We start from the raw sequence: 21,198 nt of genomic DNA, 5'->3' as shown, positions 1-21,198 counted from the left end.
TCGTAAGTCTCAAGCCAATCTGAAACTATAACATGTAGAATCGACGGAAGCTATAATAAAATTTAAATAGCCTATTATCGCCACAGACATGCCAGTCTACAGGGCTGCTTTGAAATAAAGAACGATAATTTGACAGTGATAAAGCAGGTGACTTTCCTATATAAATTCCTACAAAATCTATAACTAAATTATTATTTTCTAAGATATTCATGCTAGTATTTAAAATGAATAACAGTGAAATCAAAAGTTTGTTTTTGTTTGTGTTTTCAGTACAACAAACCTTGTTCTTCCTATTCAGGTGAAAGTAACGTGTAGTATACACTATGCAGTTTTACCTGTACAATTATACTGACAAAACCCTCCTAGTGCAGAAGCAGCTTAACAGCAAAATAGTACTTTTGCCAGCATAATTGTACCAGGGTGGTGAGAAAAATAAGCTACACAGACTGAAGCACTTTGATACTGATACAATCATATTTACACTACAGATTTTTCCAGAATAGGAATGTTGCACCCCCAACAACATTTTTATGCCAGCAAAAGTTTCTATTGTAGACCTGGCCTGATTGAAATTCCATATTTGCTTCTTAACAGCAGTTATTTTTTGTTTGCATGTTTATTCCCCCCCCCCCCCCACCCCGCATTTACAAGCAGGAGTATTGCTTCTTAAAAGCAGGAATGTGGGGTTGGTTTGTTGTGTTTCTGTTTGTTTGCTCTTTCCTTGTTGGCACAGACAGTTTACCAGGGTATAATTCAGCTTGTAACATCTTATGCACAGTGCTCATAGTGTTTAATGAATTCAAAATGTACAATAAACTTAGTATCTGAAAATAAATCATTCCACATTGATTCCAGAGGCATTTCACAAACTATGTTGGTGCTTATCTCTTGTATCCATAATCTGATATTAAATTACCATGGAAACACTGATATTCACACAAATACTAAAATTAGTTTGATATGTGGTACTCGTTACAGCAATACATTATAATGAAATAATGTTTAAAGAGCAGTTGAGTTCCTATGGAATTGTTAAAACAATTGAAACCTGTAAGTAAGAAATTAATAATGGTAAATGCATAACGGTGAGTATGAGAGAAATAGAGAATTGCTAGCACACTAAAAAATATGTGGCATGTAGGTAATACCCAAAAGGTTAACCATATTAGTCAAGGAGATATTGTTGCCAACTTTACTTTAACTTGTTTATTTTTATTAAGTGCTACTGTCCTTCATGCTACCCCTTAATTGTGTATAATTAGAAAGTGGTCTACAACTTGAAATCGATTTTTATAGTTCTAGAAAATTTGCAGATGAAAAGCAGGCAAAAGAGATTATTGCTTAATAAACCCTTTAAAAGGAAAATATGGGAGAATAGTAGAATATATAAGGCACAATGTTTCAGTCACTAGACTCTTTAGAAATGACCTCACCATACTCTCCAAAGAGCAAAACTATGTTTTCAAAGGGTCAACAGGGCAGTTTAGCCCTGAGGCTGAGTGTATTTTGAGTCACTATGGAAGTAAATTCATTTTTTGTGTAATTCCATTGGTGACAACCTTTTGCAGGAATTTAGGAATAATACTGTCCCATGGCCTCCATTAACTTGTTTTTTCCCAAAAGTAAGTAACTTCATCCCGTCTCCAGGTGTTGGGGAAATGTACAGTGTGTGCACACTGACTGGCTGTATCTAAGATTCAGAGAAGTAAGGTATGCAAGAAACAAAACTTCAAGTGGAATGAGATTCCAGAGCTACCCAAATTTTTATCCTTCTTCAAAACCATTGCTAAAAGAATTGTTCTGAAATCTATAATACATTGCTCCCTAGATCATTCTTTTAAATCATGTCAGTCAAATCTGGGGGGGGCAAAGGGGAGTCAAGCAGGGGCCTAGCTGCTCTCCAGGATACACAGAAAGAAAAAAAAAGGTCTTTGATTCATTTCATGAAAACTTACTGACACCCATTCATTTTAACAACTGTAAGTTATTTATTAATTACTTTCTTGCAAATAACACAGCAACACAAAAAAACTAACATAATCCATCCAAATGTTGTAAACATGCAGGAGAAAAGAACAGAGGAGAAATGACTGTCTCTTTCTGCTGAAAATGGTTGTGAGTAAGTACTATCAGCCATGACAATTTTTAGATATAGAGCTACTCTGTGTGATACACAGGAACTCTGTGGTTCCATATCCGCAACAAACAAGTAGATTGAAGCCTATAATCTGGGACAAACTCATCCCATTCATTCAATCTGCACGCACACATCCACCAACCTCGTATAGAAGTGACAGAAATGCTCTCACTGACACCAGATTGCTTGCTACTGTAGTTTAGGCTCAATCTTCATCGTGATGAAATCACTGGGATTTTTCCCATTGGGTTCTCTGATTCAGTGTAGAGTTAAATGCTGGAGTCCTTATGCAAGCAAAACTCCCATTTAAATGGGATTTAGCCTACTGACAGGTTTGAAATGACCAATGTCTCTACAGCACGTATCACTTATTAGTTGGTAGCAGATATTTCCATAAAGCAAGTCAATAAGTAAGGTGTTTGTTTTATGCCTGTCTGCCAAGCTTATCACAGTACCCAAAAAAACACTTTTTTTATACAATGATGTTCTGGGAGGAGGAAGAGAAAACTTTGGGGTTTTTTTCAGTGGGGTTATTAAACCATCTGTCTGACAGTAGAGCAGATTATTTGACCTTTATTTTTAATAATTTGGGGGAGATTTGTTGACTCAATAGCTTCAAATAAACTTTCTGTAAACCAACTGGAATATATCATTAAATCTTTTTCCTCAGCACTATTTAAAACCAGATTAGACATAGTACTAGAGAACAGAAATAATTTGACTGACTCTTGCAATCCTGTCATTAGGCAGACTTAGCCCTTTTTTTTTTTTCTGTTTTTGTGAATTGCCTGTATACAGATCACTATTTTTAAAAATCTGTTTGTTTGAATTTTGATGAATGGTTTATGAGAATACATTCTTATCTATGGAGTCTGCGAGTGAAAAGTTTGTAACGAGTATTCATTCAATTAATCATTTAATTATTCAATATTTGAAATTTGGTTTTTGAGCTCAGTTATTTGCCACCTGACTCATACAGTATTGCTTATATTCCCCTACTGGAAGACCTAATCTTTATAACTTATTTCTACCTGAAATGAATTTCTCATTATTATTAATATTGGCTACAACCGCTGAATTTTGCTGCCTTTGAATATTTCTGCAAACAACATTTTACTTGTGAGAATATGCTCCAAATGCCATCAGAAGGTGAAAATATAGCTGAATGCGGTGTTGCCAATTCTCACAGTTTTATCGCAAGTCTTACTTGGTGTTTTACTTTTAAAGCCCGAACTCATGGAGATGCACGAATAGTTGAAGATCTCAGCTTTCATGTTAAAAGTAGTAAGATTCTAGCTCTTGCAATTGCAGAGGAAATGATTCAAATGCACCCTAAATGCTTCAAAATCCAGAAGGAAAATAAAACAGGATCAAAATCAGTTGCTTGGTTGGGTTTTTGGTTTTTTTGGGGTTTTTTTTTTTAAACCATTATTCTGGGAGCCTGCCTCATGATTTTAGATCCTTTGATTTTGACAATACTGTGCACGTTCAGTTTTTTTTTAAACTGTTATCCTCTCTCCAGTGTGTGAGGGAAATTAGAGGGAAATCCTACATTGGCAGAGAGGTAGACTAAGTAGCTTAATACAGTTCCCAAAATCTTCTATCCAAAAACAAAAAAGTGGGTATGCCCTTATGCATGTATGTGTGCATGTATACCATCCTCATTTCTGAATGTCAGAAAAATACTTGGCCAAATTCTGTCTTGATTCCTAAGATTTCATGCAACCCTATTGACTCTAGTAGCATTTCATGGAGTGCAGGGCAGAATTTGCCAACTGTGATATATGCAGGCAATGGAATGGAAGCATAGACCACACACCCCACTATATATATTCAGAAATTTTACATTTTTAAGGTTGCATTAGTTATTGCCCTTGAATAGCTGGTGAGGTGGGTTCCTTAGAGGTTAAGTATCACAGATCAATGAAAATAACTTTTTGTTTTTAATGTGTTGACCTACTGACAGATGGTAATTAAGTTTTTGAAGCTAGATTTTATTAAACAGTTATAGTGTAGAGTATATTGTAGTGTAGAGTGCTTCCTAGAAAAATGCTGTAGTTTGTTGTTTAAATAATCTGGACTTTTTACATAGTTCATGGTGAACCAAAGTCACTTATACTCAGATGATTGAAAGAGAAAGTCACACCCACCAAATTTGAGTGTCTCTTCTTTTTTATCTGTCACATATGTTAATAGTTTGTTTCGTAAAACATGTATGGCAGTGATCCAACTACCCTGGCACTGAACAGGGGAATTGAAAAATTGGTTAGAGTGAATTAAGTAGCATTCTGTTCAATCAAAAGCTTCTGTTTACAGCCCTTGTATGTATAAATAAATAAATATAACTCACAATAGTCTATAGTAATGGTTTGAACAACTGCAGAGTCACTACTGCAAGCTATAATGTTTTGGACCCTTCTTGCAGAATACTGTGGTATCTTTGTAAAAGGCTTGCAAGACATCTGACTCTCAGCCCCTGATCTGGAGTGAGCCTTTTCATTGATCTCAGTGTACTTTGTATCAGGCTCTTAATTAACTGGATTATTTGACCCCTTCATTCCTTTTTCTAGCAACAGCAAGCATTACACAATACAGCACACCCAGTCTCTAACTGAGAAGTACATTTGTTCCCTGAGATTGTATTTTGGATGTTACATTATGCTGCCACAACTCCAACACATACACACCCTTAGATATTTGTGCAATAATTTAACTCATCTTTAATTTATGGTAAAGGCCCAAGCATTCACTCTAGTAGTAAAGTAAATGGCAAAGAAGTGAGAGATCTTTGTTCTAGCTTGTGGGCCCCAGTAAAAGATAAATCAAGGCTTGCTCTATGCACAAAGGCTTCTAACAGTGAATGCTTTGAATGTTCTGCCTATTTAATTTTTCTGCACAGTATAGGTACCGACCTTTCCACACAACATGCAATGTTAGGAACACCACCAAACTCATTTAGCAGCATAAAAGTTTTACTGTTCAGCATGTAAAACGATTTGTCCCTGGTGGCACTAAGCTTAATGACACTGTCAATAGCACTGAGTTGGCAATGAAGTAACCTACATGGGTAATTCATCCCAAATGGGGAAACAAGGAGACATGAGGTTTTCATTTCAGTTACTGCCTATCTATAATAGAGGAAACACTAACCCGTCTGAGAGAGCAGCTTGATTTTATTGCATGATCACATCTTTCTGAACTCTTCTCAGAGGAGTGGGTTGCTACATAAATGTCTTATGCAAAGCTACATACCTGGGGAGGGGGAAAGCTTTAATGAATGATTGATAAGAAGTCCTCCATGCTGGGGCCAGGGTCCAAGATAACAACAGTATTGATAAGTCCCAAATTTGTTTTCATAGGAAGGGAAGTCTTTGTCAGTGACCTTCCTGCAATGGGATCAGAGTCTGCACTACCCCACAGTATTTGATTACTTGTGGAGATGCTTCAGAATCCTTGAGTCTAATTGAAAAGACAGTTTGACATGACACTTAAAATCTTAACAGGAGTATTTTTGGGGGAAATACTCTAAGGAGGGAGAAATGGCAGGGCCCAATGTGTGAACGTGGTAACTGTAACACTGACATAGTTCATAATTTACCCAGTAGCATGTGTAAAATATCCAGATAAAAGCACAGCTATAAGAGAGATTTTATACATCTTCAATTCAAAAAAGAAAAGCAGTATCTTCACAAGTTACTGCCAGGTTAGTTTTGGTTCTTACTTAACCAAGTTAATACTTGCTAACTTTTGGATCACCCGTGACTTCCCAAAGTGTGGTGGAAACACATTATTTGAGTAATTTAAAATTTTATTATTAATAATTTTATATTACAATATTGCCTAGAGACTACAACCAAGATTAGAGCCCATTGTCCTGTGCACCACACATCTATACATACTATATACATACTGCACTGTCCTGCGCACCAGACATGTATACATACTAAGAGAGTTCCTGCCCTAACAGTTTACAATCAAAAGAAACAAGACAAACTAAGGAAGTATTACTATCCCCATCATATAGCTGGGGAGACTGGGATATGGATAGATTAGGTAATTTGCCCAAGGTCACAGAGAAAATAGAGGATATGGCCTTTAGCGACAAAACCATCCTTTCTCACAAACACATGGTTGGCCAAGGCACTCGGAAACCCTTGCAGGATTGTTCTGTGACACAAGGTTCTACGACATGAGCTTAATAGGCCTTTTCCACTGCAGTCAATGGGAACTGAAGGAACTCAAAAGCTTTCAGGAGAAGCTCAACTCCTCACAGGGTTGAACAATTAATGAGGATTATATGTAGGTGTTAGAGAGAGCATAGACACTTGCTCCAATTGTATTCTGATTTCATTTACATCCTTGCGCGTTGGATTTTCATGTATTTTTAACCATAAAGGGTGTCAGAAAGCTGTTTCCTCATTTAAATTATGCAACTCTGGAATGTAATGCACATCTTGGCAAATGTATGTAAGCAAGGTAGGATATGAGGCTGGAAAGAGACCCAACAGAGAGAGTGAAAACAAGGTATGTATTAATCCAAGCAAGCTTGCACATGTATTATCTTCAAATAATTTTGGAAGCTTTAAAAAACTTGATGCAAGGTTTAAAAGGCCCTCCAACATCTCTAATGTATGTGTCTGATACTTATAATGCTGATCTAGTTGGTTTTCACTGTCCTTGGAAGAATCCCACAGGTCCATATTTCATCCTTTTGGGTTATTTCCTGTATAGGCACAGCAATTTTTATAAGATTTTCAGAATCTGTTGCACACAGATTTTGTACTTCCGAGTGACAACTATGTTAGGTTGTATGCTAAATTTCTATTTGGCTGTTCTATACTATAATATAACTGCATTCTTTTTCTGCAATATATTTTGGTTTTGGAGAAACATTTTACTCTCTGCCAAATTGCTTATTACCCTACAATCTAAATGTTAGCCTGAACTAAGAATAATACTTAGTTTAACTGAAAATTTATAGTCTGAAAGTAAAACACCATATTGTATATACAGAAGAATCTCAGATGAATGGATAGCTTAAGGGCTCTGTAATAGAATATAGAAGATTTCATCTCTAGGTCTTGGATTTGGATCTGAATCAATTTGCAAGTGAGCAAAAGTCATTAACATCTGATGCCTGTTTTATTGCCCTTGTGGAATTACTTGGTGATTTCAGTTTAGAGTCTAGTCAATAGGTGTTGACATCCCAAAAGAGCCCACAAAAGTGATATTCATGACAGTCTTACTATCTGCTATGTGCAAGGTAAAGGACTGAAGAGTTATAGAGGCTGAACTCCCTTCTCCTCCATTAGGGTTTGATCCAAAGCCCACTGAACTCAATGGAAGAAGCATAGGCACTGACTCTGTGGGTGTTCTGGGGATGAAGCACGCACAGGGAAAAATTAGTGGGTGCTCTGCACCCACCAGCAGCCAACCTCCCCCCAACTCCCCCGAGCATGCTGCATCCCAGCTCTTCCCTCCTCCCTCCCCCCCGCTCCAGGGCTTCCAGCACTCCTGCCGCCTAACAGCTCTGTGACATTGTGCCGTCTATATGGTTTTATAAAATTTAATAATAAGTGAATATAAATGTAACTGAGATATGCTTCATGCAAAAGGTGTCTTGTAAGGTATCATTACAAAGCTTCTAACCTACTGAGTGTAATCATCCTATTTGTATAAATGTACCACTCTTGTATCTGAAACTAGAAATATGAAATATAACTCTGAGGGCCGATTGTAATTATGTAAAGTATGGGCCATTAATGGTGGTTTGGAATCTTAAGGACTCCCATTAACTAGGACTACTGTCTGCAAATGGCTGTGTTTTACCTGTAAGTCTTCCTGTATACCTGTGTGCTGGCAAGTGAGTAATGAAGTCTTGCAGTGACATGTGATCATGTCACCTGAACTGAAATCCATCTTTAACCTGGTGTCTTTCCAGTGAGGAGGGGATGGGAAGTCAGAGAGGGACAAAAGGATTCCCGCCTTATGCAAAAGATATATAAGTGGGTGGAAGAGAACAAAGGGAAGGAGGAGCCATCATGAAGAACCCCCTAGCTACCCCTAAGCCAGGACAAGAGCTGTACCAGGCGAACGAATTGTGCCCAGGCCTGAAAGGTGTCCAGTCTGAGAAAAAACTTACTGAAACATCTCTGAGGGTGAAATTATCTGTTTTCAGTTTGATTAGACATAGATTTGCGCGTTCTATTTTATTTTGCTTGATGACTTACTTTGTTCTGTCTGTTACTACTTGGAACCACTTAAATCCTATTTTCTGTATTTAATAAAAATCACTTTTTACTTATTAATTAACTCAGAGTATGTATTGATACCTGGGGGAGCAAACAACTATGCATCTCTCTCAGTGTTATAGAGGGCAAACAATTTATGAGTTTACCCTGCATACGCTTTATACAGGGTAAAACGGATTTATTTGGGTTTAGACCCCATTGGGAGTTGAGCATCTGAATGCTAAAGACAAGCACACTTCTGTGAACTGTTTTCAGGTCAACCTGCAGGTTTGGGCCAAGTAATTCAGACCAGGGCCAGTGCAACCCATTAGGTGACCACCTGCTAGCATTTTGGGGGTGGCATTTCGGGTCCTTTGGCGGCGACCGCAGCAGCCGGATCTTTGGCCACCCGGGTCGTTTTTGGCATTTAGGCAGAGGGACCTGGGGCACGGGGATGCAGGGAGGGCCGCCTGCAGCACGCAGGGGAACCCACCCCCCACCCCAGCTCACCTCTGCTCCGCCTCCTCCCCTGAGCACGCTTCCCCGCTCTGTTTCTCTCCCTCCCAGGTTTGCGGTGCCAAAGAGCTGATTGGCACCGCAAGCCTGGGAGGCGGGAGAAGTGGAGTGGCGACGGCATGCTCGGGGAGGAGGTGGAGCAGAGATGAGCTGGGGCGGGGAGCTGTCACAGGGCTCGGCGGGGTGGGCGCAAGGTGGAAGTTTCATCTAGGGCGCGAAACATCCTTGCTCCCGCCCTGATTCAGACCCTGGGTCTTTGTTGGAGCAGACGGGAGTGTCTGGCTCAGCAAGACAGGGTGCTGGAGTCCTGAGCTGGCAGGGAAAACAGGAGCAGAGGTAGTCTTGGCACATCAGTTGGCAGCTCCAGGGGGGGGTTCTGTGATCCAACCTGTCACAGGCAGTGCTTAGGACTTTCCGGAAGGGACGGGGAAGTGGAGCAGCAGGGACGTGGCATGCTCAGGGGAGGAGGTGGAGAAGAGGCGGGGCTGACTTGTGGACTTGGGGGAAGAGACGGAATGGGGATGGGGCAAGGGTGGTGCAGTGGTGGGAAGAGGTGGGGCCAGGGGGTCGAGCAACCACCAGGCAGAAGGGAAGTCAGCACCTATGGGAAGAATTCCCATTAATTTAAGTGGGCTTACGATCAGGCCTTAGGGCCTGTCCACACTACAGCTCCTAAATGAGTTTGTACCCAGCTACTGGCGTGGCTGACTCTAAATATGGTGTATGCTCACATACCACCTGGTTAGTACTCAGTTAGTAATTGTGGCACCTAATAGTGTTTCCTTCTTGCCAGAGGCCTCTGTTGGCACGTCCTTCCTGTGCCATTTCAGCATGCTCTTAGTAGTTTTGGCTTGGCAATATAAACAGGAACTCCCCTCTGTGCCTGTGTCACGTGTTTAGCCATTCCTCCTTCCTATTTCCCTTTGCTGTTGGGGAAAAAAGAGAATACATTGCTTTACACACTGCTGAATAGCTCCAACAGCTTATATGTATGTAATCCATGCACTGTACCTTGCTCAGGCAGTATGGTATATCATCCCACATTTTCCCTGGATGTACTGATACACACACAGTTAAGCTCTGGAGTAGGTTTGGATATGCAAATGCTGTTCAGTGAAGCAAATAAGCTGTAATGTAGATGCAATTTAAATTGGGCATGTTGTAACCAGGTCAGATGTCATGAAGTAGTTGCAAAATACAGTTGTGTAAAGGATCTTACAGGTATTCCCTCCAGCTCAGGATTGGAGAGATAGTGTTATGGGAGAGGTGTTTGGTCATCTGGTGTTCCCAGAACTCTATCTGTTCTATGGATAAATAGAGAAGTTCATTTTCTCCGGCTGTCAATCCAGCGCTTTTTAAAATGAGCACTAAAGCCACTTATGATATGAATGTGAATTTTAAAAGGCAAAAAAATTACTTTAAGGAAAAAAAAATTAAGTTAGGTGTGATGCATGCTCTGTTCTCAAAGGCATGGACAACTAACAAAACTTTCTTTAATGTGCCCCTTTGCTTCTACATATCAGAAGGACCTTACAGTGCATTTCACCTCAAACTGTGGATCATCAAAACCTAAGCACTCTGTCTGAGGTAGTTGGTTTTGGGGCAGGGGGTGTTTGGTTGGTTTTTTTTATTTTGTTTCTTTTGTTGAGTCTGTTCATTTGTTTCTGTTTTTATTTGTTTTTTCTTTCTCTGCGTGACTACATATGAATATACAGCTAAAAAATAAATTATCTATGGAGCAGCTGTCTGCTTTCCACAAGGCTGAAGCTACATTCTGATTGTAAGTACAGTTTCCTCCCCTCCATCAACTTTCCCCAAAAGAACCAATCCTCCTGAAATGTCAGATGCCACATCTCAATCCAGAGTACAGCTTTCTGGGGAAGTTGGAGGGGAGACCAGAGAAGGAGTTTCAAGATTATTTTTAAAATGTCCATCTGTCAGTATTTTAGTGTATGTATAAATGTGAAATACCCATACTTAGTATGAGTGCGATTTCCAAAGCTGCTTGTTGTTGGCCTAAATCTGCTCCCAATTAAAGCAATGGCTCTTACTGGCTTAAATGAGAGGAGAGGTCTACAATGAGTGCTTTTGAGAATCTTATTGCTGTAGTAACATAATCCATAAATCATACTGCTGTTAAGGTGAAGCAATGGTTCAGTAAATGATGCCTTTTTTAAAAGTTACCCTCTGTGTATTTTTTTGAAAGTAAACAAATGAAATAACTGAGAATTAAATTTTTTTCCTTCAATTTGTGAATACTATCACAGGAGAAACTCCTAGCTTTGCTATTTCTCATCTGAATATTTACTACACCTAGACAATGTACATGTGCCAGAGACTATGATTTTTGTTGGTTTTGTAAGCAGATTTTTACTAAGAGAAAAATATGAATCATTGTTTAAATCTATATAGATAGCTATATTGTTTAAAATAGTCACACTGGTTGGGTTTTGAATTATTCCAGTTTACTGAAATAAATATTTAAGATATATTGGCTAACATTTTGCTTGGCGAATGACATTCTAGCAGTCACTATAATTCATAGCTAAAAACCAGCTGAATGAAATGACCTGATTAGAACCAGAGAAATAAGGTACAATATTTATATTAAAAAAAAGAAAGAAATCACCTGAAACTCCAGAACACTTTGTCTATTAAACCTGGTGACCTTTTCACTAACCTCATCCCCATATTTTTAACATTGCTGCTCTTCATATTTTGACTATTGAACACACAACAGAACAAAAACCTGAGAAAAATCACATTGCTCTGTTTAATACATCTGTCTTGCATTTCAGTTCCTCACTATAGCCTGTTCATAACTGGCTTTCCATAAAATGTTTTACTGTACACATCGCCAGGCCCAAACCCAGTATGAAGCAGTACTCAGGCGGGGGTATGGCAGTATTACTTTCAACAGTAATTTCTTTTTATAGTTCACTGGACAGTTACATATATGAAGGGATAAGATAAGAGTTGGCATAAAATTAAACCTTTTACCCAATGTGCTTGTTTATTCTTTTATTTATAATGCACCTTTTACCAGTTCTACCCAGGGTTGGCTCTAGGCACCAGCAAACCAAGCATGTGCTTGGGGGTGGCATTCCAGCCATTTTTTTTTTTTTTTTTTTTTTGCTTCAGGCCACAAAAGCCTAGAGCTGGCCCTGGCGGCAGCAGCAGCATGTCGTGTGGTGGGGGGCGCTCTGGGGCTGCTGCGGTTTGCGCCATGGAGGAGCAGCGCCCGCACCTTGTGGCTGGGCCAGGCAGGCTCCAAGCAGGGGATACTCGGGCTGGGGGCTGCCCCGTGGGGCACACGGAGCTGCCTGCAGGTGCTGCAGGGTGGCCCGCCACACAGCACTGCAGCCGGGGCTGGGCAAAGCGGCCCAAGCCACCCAGGGACTGCGGCAGGGTGGCTAGGAGCAGTAGCGGGGCCATAGAGGGCGGGGCGCTGCCGTGCAGGGCCTGTGTCCCACTCTCCATGGCTCCGCTCCCTCTGGGGGCTACCCTGCCCCGGCTCCTCAGCCCCCTGCCAGGGCGGTCCCCCACTCTGCCCTCCTGGGTCCCCGCCGGTCCTGGAGGCGGGAGCCCTGGCTGGAGGGACCCTGGGCTGAGGTGTGGCCCGGGAGCCCCGCTGCTCACCATGACCCTGCTGGCGCCTGACCGGCTGGAGGCAAGGGGGAAGTGGGTGGAGTCAGCACTGGTGTGGGAGAGCCCAGCGCTCGGGCGGTGGGGGAGGAAGGGCACTGCGGCGGGGGGGGGGAGTGAGAGCCCAGGGCTGGGGGGCGAGGGGGCAGCCAAAAACTTTTTTGCTTGGGGTGGAGGAAAGATGGTTTCAGAGGTAGGTATGGAACAGTAAGAATTGTGGTGTCTGAGTCCCCATTAAAAAATTACTGCCAATCTTCAGCAAGTTAGATTAATGGAATCTAAGCTTATAACTCCCATTATAGTTTATGAGAGGGTAATGTATATCTTCTTACCTTTTAGCCTGAAAATTCACCTGTGTAAAAACAGCCCTACTCAGATCCCTGGAACTTTAAGCCAGTTAAAAGGAAATGGATGAGACTTTTGCTTGAATAACAATTGCAATATTTGGCTCAAACTGCACAGTATTCATTTAAGGCTGATTTTTAACTTTGCACAAAACTTTTCAATGGCATAATGTTCAATTTAATGCACTTTTCTTTTTCTTTTTTGCAGTATATTATGGTATAGTATTTGCTAGAGTTTAGGTATAGAGCAACCAGGACCCATCTTCAGATGCCACGGAGCACCAAAACCACCATGAAAACTAGACACAAAGGACATGGAGTTAAAGTCAAAACAAAAATGCATTCTAATGAGAGCATGCTCCAAGCCCTTCAACTCCTTCATAGGAAAAAGCCCCTCAGAAAAAGAAGCACCTGGATATCTCTAAATCAAACCAGAGTCAATATCTAAATTCTGAAGCATGAAAGGAGCTATTCTCAGTTCAGTTCTTGTCTATAATGGTACATGGGCTAGTTACCTCACTGAACACAATAGTTCATGATAGAGATAAGAGGGTGGGGGAAGCTCAATTGCCCAGGAAGTACTTCCCCTCAGAAGTAAACAAGATATAATGATTGTTCCTATCCTCATCACTCAAAGAGATTTATAAAAGCAGAATGGGTGTTTCTTAAAAAGAGAGCAGTTTTACAACAGTATTTAAGGTAGCTGCAACAACAAATTTAAAACCCCTGGGGAAAGGAACCATTTTTGCTTTATGCTTAGTGCTATACAAATGCAGTGAACACTACTGTGAACACTACTGTCATACAAATCTGTGAACACTACTGTCATGCACACTTAACAGATACTGTAACTCCATCAGAAGGGGAGTTTCTGATGAAGGAGGCTGACGGGTACTGGCCATAAAAGCCACATCAGCTTCTAGGTGTTTTACCAACTTGAAGAAATGATGGATTTATGGCTAAGGCTCTGCTTCAGATTTCCTATGTGATCTTGGACAATTCATTAATGTATGGAAGTTACTACTGTGCTGAATGCCATAGGAAATTTAGAAAAATGACCCTAGCATGCACAGATAAGCTATAAACACAAATTACTTGGGGGGAAAAAAGAGACTTTACAAAGCTGGTACATAATATTTCATTAACAGAATCACTTCTTATGGACACTTCTCTTAATGCTCTTATTCACGATGTTTTTTCTATGGCATCTAATATCAGTTCTTAAACAAATATGGTGCCAGCATACATGGAACAGAGATTACAATCATAAACAGCTGACTACTGTCTTATTGTGAGTTAGCGTGTTCTGAGAGTGACTGGATAAAGCTGTGGTGGGGTTTATTGGTAGGAAAGAGAAATCTCTACTGTCTTAAAAAGTACTAGAACTGCCCCTCCATAGATTATTTTATACAAGTGACAGCCATTGCACAGCCAGCAATACCACAGATACTGAAAAAAAGGGACAACCATGCTAGAAGAGAAAAAGGTATAGGATTTGAAAAGGAAAGTAAATCCAGGGAAGTCTCTTGAGTCAAGCCTGCTCATCTACCAAGCATTACCGGATCTAGCTCACATCAAAGGAAGCAACTCATCTGGGGATTTCAACAATTGTTGACCTCCCTATAACTAGGGTTTGCATCTCTGAGGCCCTTTGGCTCTCTTGGCCTCATGTTGTCTTTACAGCTTGCTGTAAATAATCACCCTATAATCAGGGATTGGGTCTTTGCAATCTAGTCTCTTGGCACCAGGCCAAGTGCAGCCACTGCCCTGAATGAACATCCTGTAAACAGAGTACAGGTCTGAGTTTACAGTGAGTTTGCATGCAGGACGTGGAGTTGTCGAAAGCAGTTCTCACTTATACATGCCTTGTGCTCCCTCTCTCTATTTCAGGCATCTCGAAGCACAAGTGGAGAAGAAGGAAGTGTCAGTACCAAGGCATAACTGTGAATTTGAAATTCATAGACCTTAAACACATGAGTTCTGTAGAATCATAGCTTACTATTAATAAATCATCATTTCCTACTGGAAGTGTAAAGATGTGACTTAAGGGAAGGCATACATTTGTATTCACCATTCCCCCTCAACTCTGCCCCAAAAACTCTTCAAATAAAGTTAAGGTTCACAAGATTAACATTTACTCCAGGTAACACCTAACTTGTGTATTTCTCAAACATTTCTAAAAGGAAGCAAACAAAACAATATTTTCTAGTAACTGGCAGTTACTCAGCGCCCTTCACAACTTTCAAACACCTACTCTACTTAAACGGTCATGCCAACCAAAGTGTACCACACATTCAATTTTAACTTTGCACCTATTGTGTCAGAAGCTAGAGTGTGTCCATTGATGTAAGTGGCAATAGTGGTGTTTTAATGGTTTTTTTATGCTTATTGAATTCAGAAGATGATGATCTGGATGTTTTAGGAAGGTCTTTTTCTGTTAAGTCTTGGTATTTGGGTAGAGGCGCAGTATTTTGTGATTATGACTGTTTTTCTGGTATTGGTTTAGTGTGAATTATTGGCAAATTTAGATGTTTTTGTATACGTACATTAGTAGATGTATTTAGAGGGCAAAGCTGAGGTTGCCTGTTTGGTGCAATTTGATTGGTGTGAAAGTTAATTTTGGTTAGGTGTTTGAAAGCCCTGAGGCTTGAATTTGTAGCTCAACGGGGATGCAGGACCCACCCGGTTACCTCAGTTCTTACTAAAAAATATATACCTTCAAGTCAGCAGCACTGCTATGGGTACCTGCATGGCCCCACAGTATGCCAACATCTTTATGGCTGACTTAGAACAACGCTCCCTTAGCTCTCGTTCCCTAACGGCCCTACTTTACTTGCGCTACATTGGTGACATCTTCGTCATCTGGACTCATGGAAAAGAAGCCCTCGAGGAATTCCACCGTGATTTTAACAATTTCCGTCCCATCATCAACCTCAGCCTAGACCAACTGTGCTAATAAGCGATGGTCACATAAACACCACCCTATACCGGAAACCCACTGACCGCTATACTTACCTACATGCCTCCAGCTTCCATCCGGGACACACCACACGATCCATTGTCTACAGCCAAGCTCTAAGATACAACCGTATTTGCTCCAATCCCTCAGACAGAGATAGACACATACAAGATCTCTATCAAGCATTCTTAAAACTACAATACCCACCTGCTGAAGTGAAAAAACAGATTGACAGAGCCCGAAGAGTGCCCAGAAGCCACCTACTACAGGACAGGCCCAACAAAGAAAATAACAGAACGCCACTAGCCATCATCTGCAGCCCCCAACTAAAACCTCTCCAGCACATCATCAAAGATCTACAATCTATCCTGAAAGATGATCCCTCACTCTCACAGATCTTGGGAGACAGGCCAGTTCTCACTTATAGACAGCCTCCCAACCTGAAGCAAATACTCACCAGCAACCGCACACCATACAACACAAACACTAACCCAGGAACCTATCCTTGCAACAAAGCCCGATGCCAGCTCTGTCCACATATCTATTCAAGTGACACCATCATAGGACCTAATCACATCAGCCATGCCATCAGGGGCTCGTTCACCTGCACATCTACCAACGTGATATATGTCATCTTGTGCCAGCAATGCCCCTCTGCAATGTACATTGGCCAAACCGGACAGTCTCTACGCAAAAGAATAAATGGACACAAATCTGACATCAGGAATCATAACATTCAAAAACCAGTGGGAGAACACTTCAACCTCTCTAACCACTCAGTGACAGACTCGAAGGTAGCAATTTTGCAACAAAAAAACTTCAAAAACAGACTCCAAAGAGAGACTGCTGAACTCAAATTAATATGCAAATTAGATACAATTAACTCAGGCTTAAACAGAGACTGGGAATGGTTGGGTCATTACACTAATTGAATCTATTTCCCTATGTTAAGTTCTCCTCACACCTTCTATGGGTCATCTTAATTATCACTTCAAAAGTTTTTTTTTCTCCTGATGATAGCTCATCTCAATTGATTAGACTCTTCCTGTTGGTGTGCATCCTTCTACCTTTTCATGTTCTCTGTATGTATAAATATCTCCTGTCTGCGTGTTCCATTCTATGTATCCGAAGAAGTGAGCTGTAGCTCACGAAAGCTCATGCTGAAATAAATTTGTTAGTCTCTAAGGTGCCACAAGTACTCCTGTTCTTTTTGCGGATACAGACTAACACGGCTGCTACTCTGAAACCTGTCAATTCTTACTGTCATTCCTAATTCCAAAATCTTGGATGAAGATGACCAGGGAAAATAAAGATAGGGTAGCATTTCTGCAGCTTTAGGGGAGCCCTTAAACCTTAATGAGCTTTTCAAAGTGTAATAATGGTGGAAAACTTCTACTTCTGCCACTTAAGTGTTGAACAATGACCTGTATTAAAAGATTTACACTGGTAGTTAATTCTGTTCTGTATTAAGATGATTTTGCTAAAATCGCCACTTTATGATGTGTGAAATGAATTAACTAGGTCTGATTATACCTAATTTGATAAAAGTTGGACTACACCATGTTAAATGCATGGACTGAACGTTGATAGTCATATCACATTGCTTTGCTTTCTGGAACTCCTTATTTATGAATGTATTTATTACTATTTATGTAATTAAATTAATAAAATGTATGCATTCAAGTATAGTCTCAGTTCTTTCTTTGGCTAAACAAAAAGGAATCTGGTAAACTTGTGAAGAATTTTGGTATGGTTACGTTTAATTTAATTAACATCTTTTTACCCTTTTCATGCGGTCATTGGAAGTAACTACCGTGTAGTGGTGCAAGTTTGATTTTTCTCTTGGATCCCGCGTTTTGGGCAGACTGCAGTGTGATCTTGAGGATGAAGATCTCACAGCCACTTAGGTGCATAAGGTTGCCCTCCTAGAGCTTTTAAGGTGAACCAGAATAGGCCCTTGTTTGGTTCCTTCACTGTTCACGGGCTTATAGATTGCTTGAGATCTACCTAACTTTGGTAAGGGTGCATGAAGATATAATTCACTATGTAGGCATAGCACTAATTTTGCTAATGCTGTGAAGAAAACTGTCTTGTGAATAATGAATTGAAACAGCCCTTCTCTTTGCATTTGTTAATTCATTTCTACTATAGCAGATGCTTTTTGTTCCATTGAAATATGCATGGGGATGTGCTTTCTATTTATTACCTTTGCCCTATGATTTATTATTCAGAAGTGGGGCAACTTGGAAAGGAAATACTCAATATTAGGTGATTGTTCATCTGCTTTTTCTACAGCAGGCAAAGTCTAAGCGTGCAGCAGCTGCATTTACACTAGGGGAACTCCATGACTTCAATAGATTCAATAGTCGTCTTTTCTCTGTTTACAGGTACTCTGACTTGCCCCTTTCCCTTAAACCCAATTCACTTGGCTTCTTCCTTCTTAGAGGATGAATGGTACATTACGAAAGACCTGAAACCTGATGGTATGATGATGAGGGCTCTAATTCAGCAAAGTACCATTCTAGCATACCTCAGCCAGAGTCATCATGCATACCTGGAAAAAAGAAAGGGCTTCTACAGCTAAACAAAAGATCTGCCAGGACTGACTATTCAATAGAATAGGTTGCAGCTAGTTAACCTGGTGTAAAGTTGGCTAAACCTCTCAAAGACTGCATTGGTGCAGGTTGCATTTCCACTGAATAATTACCATGCATTCTGCCTATTTAAAAATTATCTTCCTTGCTGTTTGATTTGTCTATGATGGTCTTATTGTTTAAAACTATTGTGTCGTGTTGCTCTCCACTGCTAATTAGCAGAGCTTGTTAGAAAAAAACAATTGCCAGAGTTTGCTCTTTTGTTGAAATTGAAACACACTGCAGGACTGTGTCAATTCTGACAGAATCCACCAGAAACCGAGCATGTTTCCAATGGAACTTTGCCTGCCAGGCAGAATGCCATCGGAAACTTGCTTGGCTTCCTGACAGCTCAGCTGCCTGGCTCCTTCACAGACCATGTGGCACGCTGCTGGGGAACCCGGGCTTCCAGGCTCCCAGCTCCTCAGCTGCCTGCCTGGTGGGCTGATGGAAAGCTGGGAGCCTGAAAGTTGCGGGAGCCCCAGCTGCCAGGCTCATGACTCCTCGCCAGGTAGGGCTCTTAGGGTCCATGGCTCCAGGACAACCCACCAGGTATGCTACCGTGGAGCTAGGTCTTGTAAGGCTCCAAGGGTCTCCAGCTCCGGGGCAGCCTACAAGGCCGCTTTAGAGCTCAGTGGAGATCAGCAATTCCATTACACAGAGAATTTCAAAATTTTTGAATAGAATTCCAAATCAGAATGAAATCTGATTTTGAAATAGCAAAATCCTCTACAAAATAGAATTACCGTTCTCCCCAGGGCCGGCTCCAGACCCCAGCGCACCAAGCGCACGCTTGGGGCGGTGTGCCGCAGGAGGGCGGCAGGCGGTTCCGGTGGACCTCCCGCAGGCATGCCTGCGGAGGGACCGCTGGTCCCGCGGCTTTGGTGGACCTCCCGCAGACGTGCCTGCGGGAGGTCCACCGGAGCCGCGGGACCAGCGGACCATCCGCAGGCACGTCTGCAGGAGGTCCACCGGAGCTGTGGGACTGGCGACCACCAGAGCGCCCCCTGCGGCGTGCCGCCCTGCTTGGGGTGGCGCAATTCCTAGAGCCGCCCCTGGTTCTCCCCCCAGCTCTTTCCGACTGTGATACTAGTGGAGCCTTGTAATGAACGCAACCCTGTTTTACTGCTTCCCCCAACTTTCCCCCTATTATTTTTCTCCTTTCATCCCTGTGGAAACAAAAATATTTCCCTTTCTTATATTCTTCCGGTGTGTGTGTGTGTGTGTGTTCACTCTGGGGGGTTTGGAACAGATGCCCCTGGGGTAGAAGGATCTTTCACTGCTGCATTCCTGTGCGGCCCTTTTCTTGGCCAGAGCTGCCTGCAGAACAGACTCCATCTTGGCCACAAGGGCACTAAAGTTACATAAACAAATCTACATATGTCCTCTGCAAACACTTATTCACGGCTAGCTACTGGAATTATTATCGCCAAACATTCAAACACGCATACAAATCCTATATATTCTATTTCTTCAAGGGGAACAAAGACCAGAATTTCCATGTAACTCTAGTATGGTTTACAGTTAAAGATACTAGGCTATGACATTTGGTCTCTTGTAGATAGAATTGTAAAATTACAAGCTCTTTATTTTTGTGTACTATAAAACACATCCATATAATTAAATCAAGGCTGAAAGTGCTTTGCCTAGAAGATTCATTTAAACCTCTATGGATAAAAAGAAGAACCTTGAGGACTCAGTATACTGATGTGTAGATAGCACCTCAGCACATTTCAGTGTGCATGTCATTTCCTTTCTGATGCCTTTGCAGGGGATGTCTCTTTACACTAGAAGCTTTTGCTATATCTTTTGGCTATATTGGCCCAGCTCCTCCAAGGTACATAGCCATTATGTGAGGGGGAGTGAGGAGCCCAAACATCTTTGAGGATGTGGGTCGCTCGCCCCTGGTTTCTCTTTCCTGTCAGTGGAGTCGGGCTGTGCAAGTGGGAAGTCACTGCCTAAGGCTGGGAGTGGCCCAACTCCTCCCTGGGCTGGTGGTGGGCTCTGCCAAAGAGCCTGGGTTGGCCCCGCGCTGCTGGGGATGAGGGAAGCCATGGTGGGCTTGGTGCTAAAGCCTGAGCAGCAGGGATGGGGCCAAGCTTGGCACAGTGGGGAAACAGGTGCAGGCAGGCTCTGTGCACTACTGAGGGACAGCAGAGGATGGTTTGGTTCCTCCTGCCCCATAGGAAGAGGCCAGGGCAGGCTCAGTGCGGGGGCCGCCATGAGAAGCCTGACAAGTGAGATCCGCCCCTCGCGCCTCTGGAGGCAGCTCTGTGCATCGCTGCCCTGCTGCCACCAGGGCACCAGGACTCCAAAACTTAGTCACAGACACAAGGGCTGGATGGAGGCCACCTAGGGCTCCACCAGGGGGCGGGGCTCAGACTGGGCGGGAATTGGTTCAAGAGGGAGGGCGTTCGGTGTGAGAGAGAGGCTGAGTCAGCTCGAGATTGATGCAAGACTTCAGGTTAGAGGCTGGCAGGCGCCGACTGTGAGGTGGGCCCGTGAGAACCTCTGAGGCGGCACGATCCGGGGGTGGGGCTTAGGAGCAGAGGGCCACGTGCCCAGGTAGGGGCCCTGGTCTTCAAAATTCTGACACTGCTCCAGGCCCTCAGGGAAAGGGGGGCTCAACGGGCAGAAGCGGCACTAGGAGCTGCCCACAGCCAGTAGAACCTTGCAGGAGGCCCCGCTACCCCGAGAACATCAGACTGCTTGGGACCAGATGAAACAAGCACCT

The 21,198-nt window shown here is 42.1% G+C and overlaps 1 long non-coding RNA gene across 13 annotated transcripts in view; it reads left to right on the top strand.

Annotated features, from left to right (window-relative positions):
• The window catches only part of LOC120405876, a 165,681-nt gene that overhangs the window by 138,200 nt on the left and 6,283 nt on the right, over positions 1-21,198 (top strand). For 6 of the 13 annotated variants that reach the window (XR_005598948.1, XR_005598949.1, XR_005598944.1 and 3 more), the window contains one exon: positions 10,599-10,663. The exons of 6 other annotated variants lie outside the window; for them this stretch is intronic. This is a non-coding gene — a long non-coding RNA (uncharacterized LOC120405876). Of the gene's footprint in view, positions 1-10,598; positions 10,664-20,877; positions 20,958-21,198 lie in introns of those variants that run through there. One more of the 13 variants, XR_005598957.1, reaches the window with a different exon arrangement.

This window comes from Mauremys reevesii, linkage group 5, assembly GCF_016161935.1.
Source record: "Mauremys reevesii isolate NIE-2019 linkage group 5, ASM1616193v1, whole genome shotgun sequence".
Lineage (NCBI taxonomy): Eukaryota > Metazoa > Chordata > Testudines > Geoemydidae > Mauremys > Mauremys reevesii.
Note: the sequence above shows the minus strand (reverse complement) of the source record. Positions and strands in the feature narration are given on the sequence as shown.